Source organism: Vigna umbellata, chromosome 6, assembly GCF_029865625.1.
Source record: "Vigna umbellata cultivar VRB3 chromosome 6, Vumbellata_1.0, whole genome shotgun sequence".
Classification (NCBI taxonomy): domain Eukaryota; kingdom Viridiplantae; phylum Streptophyta; class Magnoliopsida; order Fabales; family Fabaceae; genus Vigna; species Vigna umbellata.
Genome location: NC_142170.1, coordinates 30,066,422 through 30,081,924, shown reverse-complemented (window position 1 = coordinate 30,081,924; position 15,503 = coordinate 30,066,422). Strand labels below are relative to the sequence as shown.

Genomic DNA, 15,503 nt, shown 5'->3' with positions numbered 1-15,503 from the left:
TAATAAGTATTCTGTATACGCCAACCTGTTCTCATCCGGACACCTTTTGGCGTTAAAAATCCTCTCCATATCCCTCAGCCACTGATCAGCCTCATCAGGGAGGCACTTCCCACTGAACTTAGCTGGGTGATGTTGCAGAAAGCTCTCCAAACTCCACTCGGCAGCAGGTTGAGCAGCGTTTGAAGAAGATGCTCCAGGCGCACCTCTAGTTGCAGCCAAGATTTCCATCAACTGCCTTTGCGTGTTTTCAGAATTGACACGCGAGGCCTCCAAACCTTGCATAGCAGCTTGGTTTTGCTGCATCAAGGTGGCGTTTTGCTCCAGCAACGTGGTATTCTGTTGATGCAATCTTTCTACCACGGTTTCCAACAATCTAGTGTTGTTGGACGTTTCGGACTCATTCGGTTGAGGAGGAGGAGGAAGTCTAGGTGCCATTTGTTCTCTGGATGCAGAGAAAAACAAACGAGCATTAGTTATGTCCAAGAGTTAAAACAATAATAACTCATTAAACATGCAATAAGCACATAGCAAAACACAGTGCACTCATAACCCTACAGTGTCCTTAGAAGAACAAAACTGCTCTGATACCACTAATGTAACATCCCAAAATACAGTAATCACTATAATTCAGAATTAATTACAATTAACAGTAATCACAAACAGTCTTTGAATTAAAACAGGATTAAAAAGCCTAACGGCATCAGTACAGAGGACGCGTGTAAACGCATACAATAAAACCAAGAGTGAACGCTCTTAAATACATAAACTAACGTGCACCAAAATACAATCAGAGATGAATAAGACGAACGGCCTTACAAAATAGGTGGCCGAACGTTATAACTATGCTAACATGTACAGCCTAAATCAAACGAGCACTCTAAGGCTCGGCCTTTACTTCAACTTCAACCAGATTGGAGTCGTCCAAATTTTCTTCTTCCAGCATTGCTTCAAGGGATGCACCACCATCTGCTCACATCCACAACGGATGATCATTGCATTTGACAAGACGGAGTATACATGTACAAGAGACAACACAATGGAAATGCAAGGGTAAGCTTATAATATTTAATTTATACAATCAACACATACAGTTACATTTCTAAACACACATACAGCATGTAATTCATCAAATAATAATCATATAAAGGTATATAATAAGACAGACCGTCCGGACTGTATGAACCATGTAGTTACAGGCGTCCTTGCACCCGAGTGGTGTAGTAACTGGGTAACACCAAACAGCTGCCACTCGAGGTAAGTCCGTTCTTACGTCGCCCATGTTAACTTATGGACTAAGGACCTCCTGCCATTCCCACGCATGACTACCCCCTTCTACTTGAAGAGGTGTATCACGGAATATCAGGATGGACCAAGCCAGCATTAACTAACCACAGTCATACTTTACCAATTCAATATTCAATCATATAAGAGACGTTCCTCCCTGGAACGCTCGTAAAAATCCAATTCCAATAATTCGTTCAACATATCATTCGTCCACATTAAACATTTCTCATTTTCACATTTTCATTCTATGTTCCACTCTCTTAACATTAACGTCATGCATTCTTTACTCAAATAAAACGAACTTATTACAGAACCTTTGATTTCACGTTTCTGAACAAAAGAAACGAACTCTTATTCACTGATGGACATTAAGAATTCTTAAAGAATTTAGATGAGATTGAATTTAGAAGTTCAGAATAATACTTAGAAGATGTTGAGTACAAGAACTTTAGGTTGAATCAAAAGAAATAATTATCTTACAGAATAACTTAGATAAATAACCAGAATATTTAAAGTACAGAAACAACTCTTACTGTCAATGAATGAACGTTCAGAAATTTACTTTGGACGAACGTCAATTACGTTCGCTCAGAATTCAATAATAAGGACGAGCGTTCAGTTAGAAACCGAACCCTGCTGTGGACGAACGCTAGGTCAATGACCAAGCACGAATCAGCACTAACGCTGGTTATAACCCAAGCGCTTTATAGGACGAGCGTTTCGGTATAGGACCGAACGCCAACTTTGGACGAACGTTCAGTATAAGGACGAACGCTCTCTAGAACTAACGTTCGACATAAGGTCGAACAACAATAAGGACGAACGCTCGACATGAGGCCGAACGTCATTGAGGACGAACGCTCGACTTAAGACCGAACGTCACTTATTTATAAAGTTTTAAATATTGATCTATACTGAGCAGAACGAACGCTCATTCACTCAATTGGGGGACGCTCGTTCTCGAGCAGAATTCATTCCAAATGAATGAATTCCAATCTAAGTCATGTTAATCAAAACCGAACGGTCTAAGACCGTACAGTGACGAACGTCCTTTTAGCAACAGAGAATGATCAGAAAATTTAGATTTTTCACACTTAGCAGAATTTTTCCAGATTTCCATTTTCCAACTTTATACTTCCATTTCAGGTTTAATTCCCTTCAAACATCATCATCATGCAGATTTCAACATTTAAAATCATTCCAACCACACAATAGCCATTCTCCATTCATCCATAATCAACTCAACATGCATTTAAAACAAATTCAACATCAAATATAATTCATACAAGCCGTATCAGTTCATGACAGATTCATCCAAACCAGAATGCATATCAGATATCAGTGATCATTTCTAACAACTCAACTTCATATTTTTCACACATGCAAAACAAACCAGAAATCATATTCCATATCAGTAAACGTTTCAAAATACTCAAACATCATGCTTTCCATACATGCATCTCAGATCATAAATCAAACAGTATAAATTAAACATATAAACTTCCCTTACCTGATCTAGCAGTGTACTTCCAAATGTTTAGAGTTTCTCTCGTGCTCTCACGACTTTCTATCAGAAGTTCACTCAACCACTTCAACTTAATCTAACACACCAAAAATTTTAACATATCAGACGTCTAACTCATGCATGCAACCAGAATTTTGGTTTGCATGAACTAAATGGAAAGAGGCACAGAGACGAGAACTTACCAGTTCAGTTCTCAATTCTGTTTGGATCCGAATGATGCTCACAGTGCAGGGAAGGTTTCTATGGTGTCTGAAACAAGATCAAAGGTTTGCTGGTGAATTTTCTTAGGAAGAAGATGGAAACAGTTTAGAGAGAGGGCAGAGAATCTTGGAAGCATAAATTCTGAGAAGAAGATGAAGCATGCAGGAGGAAGAGGGAGAGTTTTTCCAGAATTATTTTTCTCTTTCCCCTGCAGAATAAACTCCCATCCTCCACACGCCACTTGTCTCCCACTAACCTTCTCAGAATGCTCCAACCGTGACACATGGCAGGCGCATGCAGCGGAAAGGTGAGTGCATTTTGACGTGTCACGGTGCATTAAATAGTGATTAGAGATTGAATTAATGTGTACTAATTATCAGGTTCTCACAATTTGCATCAAATACAGATTATTTCAACAATTAATGAAATAAATCAAACTCCCCTTACCTCTTGAAGACTTCCATGTAAATTTTGGGATCTAACTCCTCCCAGACGTGCAGATCAAGATCTCCTTGCAACCTCAACAATTCTTCACCTCCTCTCACCAGATGCCCAACCCAGATCCACCTCTCAGGCCTTCTGAAGTTGGTACAGTTCCCATGGGTGCTCTTTGGACGGGGTGTTATCCTAAATGTATTATTACAATATTTTAAATTTTGAATTTTAAAGGGTAAGTTTTTGGGATGTTACAGTAAAAGCCAAAAAAATCAATTCGGACGAAATTTAGTATTTACAGCTACCCCTCTTTACTTAGATTTTACTAGGATTTTACTAGATAATATGACGAAATTTAGTATTGACAGCTATCAAATGTTATTTGCTTTCTCATATTTTACGTGATTACAACAAGGGAACAATTATAAAACTGGTTCCATTCTACCTAGTGTTATTTTGAACTGTGACAAACACTCTTTAAAATATTATAACATATGTAATCCTTGGATAAAAATAAAATACCAGTATTTTCTGATGTCGATAACAGGCGACCCGAGCCGTCTTCCATCGCGACTTCAGACCTATCTCCCCGACTCCTCAAGGACTAACGAGTAAAAACATCGATACTACGCGAGACATTCACCTCCTCGCGCAGAAGAAGGTGACACTCGAATCTCAGTCTCACGCGTGAGACTAGCAAAAATGCTCAAAAGACAGACGAAGTTACAAGTAAATAACATAGTGTATGTACCACCTCCAACAGAATAAACGTGCTCAATCACGAATTCGTACATATTCTCAATAATATGTATAAATAAACCAATATTGGATCAAGGAAATAACCAACAATTCTCAATAATTGTTTCAAAATACTCCCCTGGATTCATGCATTATTGCCGAACGCTATTTCCAACTCTGATGCTGTCTGAACGAACGTTCTGGAATCAATCATCATCAAAGGCCGAACGCTGCCGATGAACACCAAACCTTATTAACCGAGCTCCAAGGACGAACGCTCGAGATCAAGTCTAGTCGTACGTTACCTCAGACGAGTACTTCCTGAGGATTAACATCATCGAGAACGAACGCTCACAAACACAATTAAACCAAGGTCGAACGTCCAAGATCCAAACCGAACACTTAAAGCCGAACGCTCAAGATTGCTACCCAAGAGTTCCATGTTAGGAACGAACGCTTATACCCACTAATATCTCAATACTGAACACTCAAATCAAACACCATTAATCCGGACATGATAAGGACGGACGTTTTGATACTCAGTCGAACCCCTAAGTCCCTTTGCCGAACGGCATTAAAAGAAGCCGACCGAACGACATAAATCAGCAGCTAACCGAACGGTGCTTAAATCAAAACTTAACCGAACGCTCAATAGTCACTAATACCCCAAGGCCGATCGCTCAAGATTCAACACCTGAGAATAAGCAACTTAAAAACTGAACGCTAACTTATACCCACAAACGGAACGCTCATTTAGAGTCAAAAACCGAACGCTCAATTATACTTAAAAACCGAACGCTCACTTATACCCAAAAGCGAACGCTCACTTATACCCAAAACCGAACGCTCACTTATACTCAAAACCGGACGCTCACTTATACTTAAAAACCGAACGTTCACTTATACCCAAAACCGAACGCTCAGGATTCAAACCTAAAATTCTATTTTTAAGAACGAACGATTGCAATCACTAATACTCAGTACCGAACGCCCAAGATTACATCTTGTGGATGCCAATTTAGGGACGGACGCTCAAGTTGAAACCTGGATTACCAATTGCTAACGAACGCTCACAATCATCTGGACGAACGTCTAGAATCCTGGCCGAGCGATTCAATCGAACAGTGTTAAATTCACACTTAACCGGACACTATTAATTTAGGTTTCAACCGAACGGTATTTAAATTAGCCCTGACCGAACGCTAATATCACTATGACAAACCAAGGACGAACGTTCTAAGTTGGCTGATTCGGGCGGACGCTCAGAACAATAACCGAACGTTCAGAAATTGGACGACCACTATTTGGTCGAGCACTGTTTGAACGGTTTCTGCAGAAACGCACCAAAGTCCAGAAAACCCAGAAAACCTCCATTTTCATCCCCTTCTTCCCAGATTTGCATCAAATACAGATTATTTCAACAATTAATGAAATAAATCAAACTCCCCTTACCTCTTGAAGACTTCCATGTAAATTTTGGGATCTAACTCCTCCCAGACGTGCAGATCAAGATCTCCTTGCAACCTCAACAATTCTTCACCTCCTCTCACCAGATGCCCAACCCAGATCCACCTCTCAGGCCTTCTGAAGTTGGTACAGTTCCCATGGGTGCTCTTTGGACGGGGTGTTATCCTAAATGTATTATTACAATATTTTAAATTTTGAATTTTAAAGGGTAAGTTTTTGGGATGTTACAGTAAAAGCCAAAAAAATCAATTCGGACGAAATTTAGTATTTACAGCTACCCCTCTTTACTTAGATTTTACTAGGATTTTACTAGATAATATGACGAAATTTAGTATTGACAGCTATCAAATGTTATTTGCTTTCTCATATTTTACGTGATTACAACAAGGGAACAATTATAAAACTGGTTCCATTCTACCTAGTGTTATTTTGAACTGTGACAAACACTCTTTAAAATATTATAACATATGTAATCCTTGGATAAAAATAAAATACCAGTATTTTCTGATGTCGATAACAGGCGACCCGAGCCGTCTTCCATCGCGACTTCAGACCTATCTCCCCGACTCCTCAAGGACTAACGAGTAAAAACATCGATACTACGCGTAACGATGCACTATACTCAACACGAGCCGAAGTCATTTCATTGGGCGAGACATTCACCTCCTCGCGCAGAAGAAGGTGACACTCGAATCTCAGTCTCACGCGTGAGACTAGCAAAAATGCTCAAAAGACAGACGAAGTTACAAGTAAATAACATAGTGTATGTACCACCTCCAACAGAATAAACGTGCTCAATCACGAATTCGTACATATTCTCAATAATATGTATAAATAAACCAATATTGGATCAAGGAAATAACCAACAATTCTCAATAATTGTTTCAAAATACTCCCCTGGATTCATGCATTATTGCCGAACGCTATTTCCAACTCTGATGCTGTCTGAACGAACGTTCTGGAATCAATCATCATCAAAGGTCGAACGCTGCCGATGAACACCAAACCTTATTAACCGAGCTCCAAGGACGAACGCTCGAGATCAAGTCTAGTCGTACGTTACCTCAGACGAGTACTTCCTGAGGATTAACATCATCGAGAACGAACGCTCACAAACACAATTAAACCAAGGTCGAACGTCCAAGATCCAAACCGAACACTTAAAGCCGAACGCTCAAGATTGCTACCCAAGAGTTCCATGTTAGGAACGAACGCTTATACCCACTAATATCTCAATACTGAACACTCAAATCAAACACCATTAATCCGGACATGATAAGGACGGACGTTTTGATACTCAGTCGAACCCCTAAGTCCCTTTGCCGAACGGCATTAAAAGAAGCCTGACCGAACGACATAAATCAGCAGCTAACCGAACGGTGCTTAAATCAAAACTTAACCGAACGCTCAATAGTCACTAATACCCCAAGGCCGATCGCTCAAGATTCAACACTTGAGAATAAGCAACTTAAAAACCGAACGCTAACTTATACCCACAAACGGAACGCTCATTTAGAGTCAAAAACCGAACGCTCAATTATACTTAAAAACCGAACGCTCACTTATACCCAAAAGCGAACGCTCACTTATACCCAAAACCGAACGCTCACTTATACTCAAAACCGGACGCTCACTTATACTTAAAAACCGAACGTTCACTTATACCCAAAACCGAACGCTCAGGATTCAAACCTAAAATTCTATTTTAAGAACGAACGATTGCAATCACTAATACTCAGTACCGAACGCCCAAGATTACATCTTGTGGATGCCAATTTAGGGACGGACGCTCAAGTTGAAACCTGGATTACCAATTGCTAACGAACGCTCACAATCATCTGGACGAACGTCTAGAATCCTGGCCGAGCGATTCAATCGAACAGTGTTAAATTCACACTTAACCGGACACTATTAATTTAGGTTTCAACCGAACGGTATTTAAATTAGCCCTGACCGAACGCTAATATCACTATGACAAACCAAGGACGAACGTTCTAAGTTGGCTGATTCGGGCGGACGCTCAGAACAATAACCGAACGTTCAGAAATTGGACGACCACTATTTGGTCGAGCACTGTTTGAACGGTTTCTGCAGAAACGCACCAAAGTCCAGAAAACCCAGAAAACCTCCATTTTCATCCCCTTCTTCCCAGATTTGCATCAAATACAGATTATTTCAACAATTAATGAAATAAATCAAACTCCCCTTACCTCTTGAAGACTTCCATGTAAATTTTGGGATCTAACTCCTCCCAGACGTGCAGATCAAGATCTCCTTGCAACCTCAACAATTCTTCACCTCCTCTCACCAGATGCCCAACCCAGATCCACCTCTCAGGCCTTCTGAAGTTGGTACAGTTCCCATGGGTGCTCTTTGGACGGGGTGTTATCCTAAATGTATTATTACAATATTTTAAATTTTGAATTTTAAAGGGTAAGTTTTTGGGATGTTACAGTAAAAGCCAAAAAAATCAATTCGGACGAAATTTAGTATTTACAGCTACCCCTCTTTACTTAGATTTTACTAGGATTTTACTAGATAATATGACGAAATTTAGTATTGACAGCTATCAAATGTTATTTGCTTTCTCATATTTTACGTGATTACAACAAGGGAACAATTATAAAACTGGTTCCATTCTACCTAGTGTTATTTTGAACTGTGACAAACACTCTTTAAAATATTATAACATATGTAATCCTTGGATAAAAATAAAATACCAGTATTTTCTGATGTCGATAACAGGCGACCCGAGCCGTCTTCCATCGCGACTTCAGACCTATCTCCCCGACTCCTCAAGGACTAACGAGTAAAAACATCGATACTACGCGTAACGATGCACTATACTCAACACGAGCCGAAGTCATTTCATTGGGCGAGACATTCACCTCCTCGCGCAGAAGAAGGTGACACTCGAATCTCAGTCTCACGCGTGAGACTAGCAAAAATGCTCAAAAGACAGACGAAGTTACAAGTAAATAACATAGTGTATGTACCACCTCCAACAGAATAAACGTGCTCAATCACGAATTCGTACATATTCTCAATAATATGTATAAATAAACCAATATTGGATCAAGGAAATAACCAACAATTCTCAATAATTGTTTCAAAATACTCCCCTGGATTCATGCATTATTGCCGAACGCTATTTCCAACTCTGATGCTGTCTGAACGAACGTTCTGGAATCAATCATCATCAAAGGCCGAACGCTGCCGATGAACACCAAACCTTATTAACCGAGCTCCAAGGACGAACGCTCGAGATCAAGTCTAGTCGTACGTTACCTCAGACGAGTACTTCCTGAGGATTAACATCATCGAGAACGAACGCTCACAAACACAATTAAACCAAGGTCGAACGTCCAAGATCCAAAACCGAACACTTAAAGCCGAACGCTCAAGATTGCTACCCAAGAGTTCCATGTTAGGAACGAACGCTTATACCCACTAATATCTCAATACTGAACACTCAAATCAAACACCATTAATCCGGACATGATAAGGACGGACGTTTTGATACTCAGTCGAACCCCTAAGTCCCTTTGCCGAACGGCATTAAAAGAAGCCTGACCGAACGACATAAATCAGCAGCTAACCGAACGGTGCTTAAATCAAAACTTAACCGAACGCTCAATAGTCACTAATACCCCAAGGCCGATCGCTCAAGATTCAACACTTGAGAATAAGCAACTTAAAAACCGAACGCTAACTTATACCCACAAACGGAACGCTCATTTAGAGTCAAAAACCGAACGCTCAATTATACTTAAAAACCGAACGCTCATAAATACCCAAAAGCGAACGCTCACTTATACCCAAAACCGAACGCTCACTTATACTCAAAACCGGACGCTCACTTATACTTAAAAACCGAACGTTCACTTATACCCAAAACCGAACGCTCAGGATTCAAACCTAAAATTCTATTTTTAAGAACGAACGATTGCAATCACTAATACTCAGTACCGAACGCCCAAGATTACATCTTGTGGATGCCAATTTAGGGACGGACGCTCAAGTTGAAACCTGGATTACCAATTGCTAACGAACGCTCACAATCATCTGGACGAACGTCTAGAATCCTGGCCGAGCGATTCAATCGAACAGTGTTAAATTCACACTTAACCGGACACTATTAATTTAGGTTTCAACCGAACGGTATTTAAATTAGCCCTGACCGAACGCTAATATCACTATGACAAACCAAGGACGAACGTTCTAAGTTGGCTTATTCGGGCGGACGCTCAGAACAATAACCGAACGTTCAGAAATTGGACGACCACTATTTGGTCGAGCACTGTTTGAACGGACGTCCAATTTTGATTCACCAAAATTGGACGTACGCGCTTTCTGTAGAAATTCTGCAGAAACGCACCAAAGTCCAGAAAACCCAGAAAACCTCCATTTTCATCCCCTTCTTCCCAGATTTGCATCAAATACAGATTATTTCAACAATTAATGAAATAAATCAAACTCCCCTTACCTCTTGAAGACTTCCATGTAAATTTTGGGATCTAACTCCTCCCAGACGTGCAGATCAAGATCTCCTTGCAACCTCAACAATTCTTCACCTCCTCTCACCAGATGCCCAACCCAGATCCACCTCTCAGGCCTTCTGAAGTTGGTACAGTTCCCATGGGTGCTCTTTGGACGGGGTGTTATCCTAAATGTATTATTACAATATTTTAAATTTTGAATTTTAAAGGGTAAGTTTTTGGGATGTTACAGTAAAAGCCAAAAAAATCAATTCGGACGAAATTTAGTATTTACAGCTACCCCTCTTTACTTAGATTTTACTAGGATTTTACTAGATAATATGACGAAATTTAGTATTGACAGCTATCAAATGTTATTTGCTTTCTCATATTTTACGTGATTACAACAAGGGAACAATTATAAAACTGGTTCCATTCTACTAGTGTTATTTTGAAATGTGACAAACACTCTTTAAAATATTATAACATATGTAATCCTTGGATAAAAATAAAATACCAGTATTTTCTGATGTCGTTTACTTGTAATTCGTCGTCATAACCTGCTCTCAATAACAGGCGACCCGAGCCGTCTTCCATCGCGATTTCAGACCTATCCCCGACTCCTCAAGGACTAACGAGTAAAAACATCGATACTACGCGTAACGATGCACTATACTCAACACGAGCCGAAGTCATTTAATTGGGCGAGACATTCACCTCCTCGCGCAGAAGAAGGTGACACTCGAATCTCAGTCTCACGCGTGAGACTAGCAAAAATGCTCAAAAGACAGACGAAGTTACAAGTAAATAACATAGTGTATGTACCACCTCCAACAGAATAAACGTGCTCAATCACGAATTCGTACATATTCTCAATAATATGTATAAATAAACCAATATTGGATCAAGGAAATAACCAACAATTCTCAATAATTGTTTCAAAATACTCCCATGGATTCATGCATTATTGCCGAACGCTATTTCCAACTCTGATGCTGTCTGAACGAACGTTCTGGAATCAATCATCATCAAAGGCCGAACGCTGCCGATGAACACCAAACCTTATTAACCGAGCTCCAAGGACGAACGCTCGAGATCAAGTCTAGTCGTACTTTTCCTAAGACGAGTACTTCCTGAGGATTAACATCATCGAGAACGAACGCTCACAAACACAATTAAACCAAGGTCGAACGTCCAAAGTCCAGAAAACCCAGAAAACCTCCATTTTCATCCCCTTCTTCCCAGATTTGCATCAAATACAGATTATTTCAACAATTAATGAAATAAATCAAACTCCCCTTACCTCTTGAAGACTTCCATGTAAATTTTTGGGATCTAACTCCTCCCAGACGTGCAGATCAAGATCTCCTTGCAACCTCAACAATTCTTCACTCTCACCAGATGCCCAAAAGAATGCAGCACCAGAGATTCCAATGCATCACCACCTATGTCAAGTATTCATCAGTAGAAATCAGAATAAATGTAAAGTCTCAGCAGCTCAATGAAACATACCAAGGAATTTAATTAAGAAAGCTACCTGCATAGAGATTGGTTCTGTAGGAAATCACACTTATACATTTATTCTACAACTAAATACAAAAGTGATATCTAATAACAAAGTAACTATGCACACGACTTCAAAACTACTTAACTGAACTCATATTTGCGTCATTTGGGAGAAAATATAAATCTTGACTATATATATATATATATATATATATATATATGTAAAACCCTATATAATTAGCAATAATAATTCGGTGTTAAATCAAATTAATGCACACTATAATAAATGCTTATCCCATTAAAGCCCACTTCAAATCTGCTTTTCCCTCTGCTGTGCACTGAAAAACCGTGCCACATCATTCTCTGAAACACGCACCACGTCACACACTCAGTGCATTAAAAACGCACCAAGCGCTGCATGCACGTGTAAGACCCTATATAATTAAGCAATGATAATTCTGTGTTAAACCAGATTAGTGCACTATAATTCTGAGTTGATTTAATCCTACTTCAAATCTGCTAAATCTCTTCCTGCAATGCACTGAAATCAAGCTCCACCATTCTCTGGAAACTGCACCACGTCACACACACTCAGTGCATTAAAAACGCACCAATCTGTGCATGCACACACGCCAAGTGTCACGGGAGAGAATTCCAAGCAGGGTTTGGTGTGCAAGTGGCAGACTGTGAAACGCTCTCTTGTTTGATGTGGAATCCACTCAAACTTCTGAGTTTTGAGAAAACTCTTTCACTCACACTCACACTTCGTCTTCCTCAAGGATCACACCTTTCATCTTCTCCAAACTTTTCTCTACGAACCTTCATCTTCCTTCTGCCATTACTCACTTCCTTCAACTCCAATCCGTTTTCTGAAACCATAGGAACATTCACGGGCCAGCAAGCTCCATTTTGATCCGAACCTCTTTTGATTCTGTAACTGGTAAGCTCCAAACCACAATCTAATCTTAAAATTTCTAGGAACACTGTATCAGTTGCATGCAAGGATAAAAATCTGAGTTTCTGAGAACTCTCATCTTCCCTCTAAAATTACTCATTCATCATCTCCTCAAATTCTGTTTCAGATACTGTAAACACTGTCACTGCACCGTGAACATCAACTTGATTCGAACAGAATTGAGAACTGAACTGGTAAGTTCTCATTCTGCATAATTGTCCATTGAGTTCATGCTAATCAAAATTCTGGTTGCATGAATGAGTTATAGGTTTGATCTTTATGTTATTTTGGTATTTTAGATTTAGTGAAAGTCGTGGAGTGAATTCATTTGGGTAGAGAACTGTGAGTGATCAAGATAAACCTTAAACAATTGGAATTTCACTGCAGTAACAGGTAAGGGAAGTTTATATGTTTAATTTATACTGTTTGATTTATGATCTGAGATGCATATATGGAAAGCATGATGTTTGAGTATTTAGAAACGTTTACTGATATGGAATATGATTTCTGGTTTGTTTTGCATGTGTGAAAAATATGAAGTTGAGTTGTTAGAAATGATCACTGATATCTGATATGCATTCTGGTTTGGATGAATCTGTCATGAACTGATACGGCTTGTATGAATTATATTTGATGTTGAATTTGATTTAAATGCATGTTGAGTTGATTATGGATGAATGGAGAATGGCTATTGTGTGGTTGGAATGATTTTAAATGTTGAAATCTGCATGATGATGATGTTTGAAGGGAATTAAACCTGAAATGGAAGTATAAAGTTGGAAAATGGAAATCTGGAAAAAATTCTGCTAAGTGTGAAAAATCTAAATTTTCTGATCATTCTCTGTTGCTAAAAGGTCGTTCGTCACTGTACGGTCTTAGACCGTCCGGTTTTTGGTTAACATGACTTAGATTGGAATTCATTCATTTGGAATGAATTCTGCTCGAGAACGAGCGTCCCCCAATTGAGTGAATGAGCGTTCGTTATGCTCAGTATAGATCAATATTTAAAACTTTATAAATAAGTGACGTTCGGTCTTAAGTCGAGCGTTCGTCCTCAATGACGTTCGGCCTCATGTCGAGCGATTCGTCCTTATTGTTGTTCGACCTTATGTCGAACGTTAGTTCTAGAGAGCGTTCGTCCTTATACTGAACGTTCGTCCAAAGTTGGCGTTCGGTCCTATACCGAAACGCTCGTCCTATAAAGCGCTTGGGTTATAACCAGCGTTAGTGCTGATTCGTGCTTGGTCATTGACCTAGCGTTCGTCCACAGCAGGGTTCGGTTTCTAACTGAACGCTCGTCCTTATTATTGAGTTCTGAGCGAACGTAATTGATGTTCGTCCAAATTGAAATTCTGAACGTTCGTTCTTTGACTGGCAGTGCTGTTTTTCTGAAATTCAATTATATTGGTTGTTTATCTAAACATTTTCTTACTGGTTTTATCCTTTGGATTCTACCTGAACTCTGTACACTCAAAATCTTTCTAAGTATCATCCACCTCTTTAAAAGATCAGTATTTCAAATTATTAAGTATTGAAACGTATTAAGTGAGTACACGGTTCGTTTCTTTTATTCAGAAACGCGTGGTCAAAAGTACTGTAATACTTTCGTTTTATTTGATCAAAGAATGAATGTTGTAAAATGTTAAGGGAATGAAACACAGAATGAGAAAGGGAATAAAGAGAACTGGTTATTATGAACGAATGATATATTTTGAAGAAATTATTGGAAGTGGATATTAAAGAGCGTTCCAAGGAGGAACGTCTCTGATGTGTTGAATGTGAAATATTGAATGGTAAAGTATGAACCTGGATAAGTTAGGACTCGCTGTCCGTCCTGATATTCCGTGATACTCATCTTCACGTAGAAGGGGGTAGTCATGCGTGGGAATGGCAGGAGGTTCTTCGTTCATCGCTTAGATATGGGCGAGGGACTAACCTCGAGTGGCAGCTGTTTAATGTTATCCAGTTACTACATCACTCGGGTGCAAGGACGCTTGTAACTACATGGTTCATACAGTCCGGACAGTCTGTCTTTTTATATTTATTTTATGATTGCGAATTGATAATTTATGTGCTGCACGTTTGAATTGATATGTGAACGTATGTGTTAATTGTATAAATTAAATATTATAAGCTTACCCTTGCGTTTTCCATTGTGTTGTCTATTGTCCATGTACTTCCGTCTTGTCAAATGCAATGATCATCCGTTGTGGATGTGAGCAGATGGTGGTGCATCCCTTGAAACAATGCTGGAAGAAGAAAATTTGGAGGATGCCAACTTGGTAGAAGTGGAAGTTAAATCGGAGCAGTAGAGATTAGATCCATAGTAGCTGTTAGTTATTTTCTGTACTGTATTTTAACAGTTCTGTGTACAGTACTGCAGACGCGTTTTATCCAGAACTGTTTTATATTTTGATTAGTTTATGAACACTGTAAAGTGCTGTACTGTATTTTGGTATACTGTATATAATTATGCAGACATGTAAATCAGTACTGGTTTTAGTAAATTAGATGAATTCTGAACATTTTAAGTTGTACTGTAAATTGCTGTTTTATTTTGGAGCAGCTACTGTAAATATTAGCCAGTAGGCTTTTATTTCTGTTTTAATGCAAAGACTGTTTATGATTACTGTTAATTGTAATTAATTCTGAATTATAGTGATTACTGTATTTTGGGATGTTACATTTATTGGTATCAGAGCAGTTTTGTTCTTGTTAAAGGACACTGTAGGGTTATGAGTGCACTGTGTTTTGCTGTGTGCTTATAGTATGTTTAATGAGTTACTTTATTTTAACTCTTGAACATAACTAACGTTAGTTTGTTTTCTCTGTATCCAGAGAACAAATGGCACCTAGATTGCCTCCTCCTCCTCAACCGAATGAGTCCGAGACGTCCAGCAACACTAGATTGTTG

General features: G+C 39.2%; 3 long non-coding RNA genes across 4 annotated transcripts; 1 reads left to right on the top strand and 2 right to left on the bottom strand.

The window, feature by feature from the left end:
- Window positions 1–740: 740 nt before the first annotated feature.
- Window positions 741–3,506, bottom strand: LOC148197200 (uncharacterized). Its single transcript, XR_015780405.1, has 3 exons — window positions 2,992–3,506; window positions 2,795–2,885; window positions 741–966 (listed from the first exon to the last, which is right to left on the bottom strand). It is a non-coding gene; the product is annotated as an uncharacterized LOC148197200 (long non-coding RNA).
- A 7,457-nt stretch (window positions 3,507–10,963) lies between these two features.
- On the bottom strand, window positions 10,964–11,520 carry LOC148197199 (uncharacterized). The gene is made up of 2 exons (XR_015780406.1): window positions 11,432–11,520; window positions 10,964–11,261 (listed from the first exon to the last, which is right to left on the bottom strand). It is a non-coding gene; the product is annotated as an uncharacterized LOC148197199 (long non-coding RNA).
- Window positions 11,521–12,066: 546 nt separating this feature from the next.
- Window positions 12,067–15,218, top strand: LOC148197198 (uncharacterized). 2 transcript variants are annotated; one of them, XR_015780203.1, is made up of 3 exons: window positions 12,067–12,574; window positions 12,717–12,982; window positions 14,813–15,218. It is a non-coding gene; the product is annotated as an uncharacterized LOC148197198 (long non-coding RNA). The 2 variants fall into 2 exon arrangements; XR_015780202.1 differs by having other exon boundaries at window positions 12,067–12,982.
- Window positions 15,219–15,503: the final 285 nt, after the last annotated feature.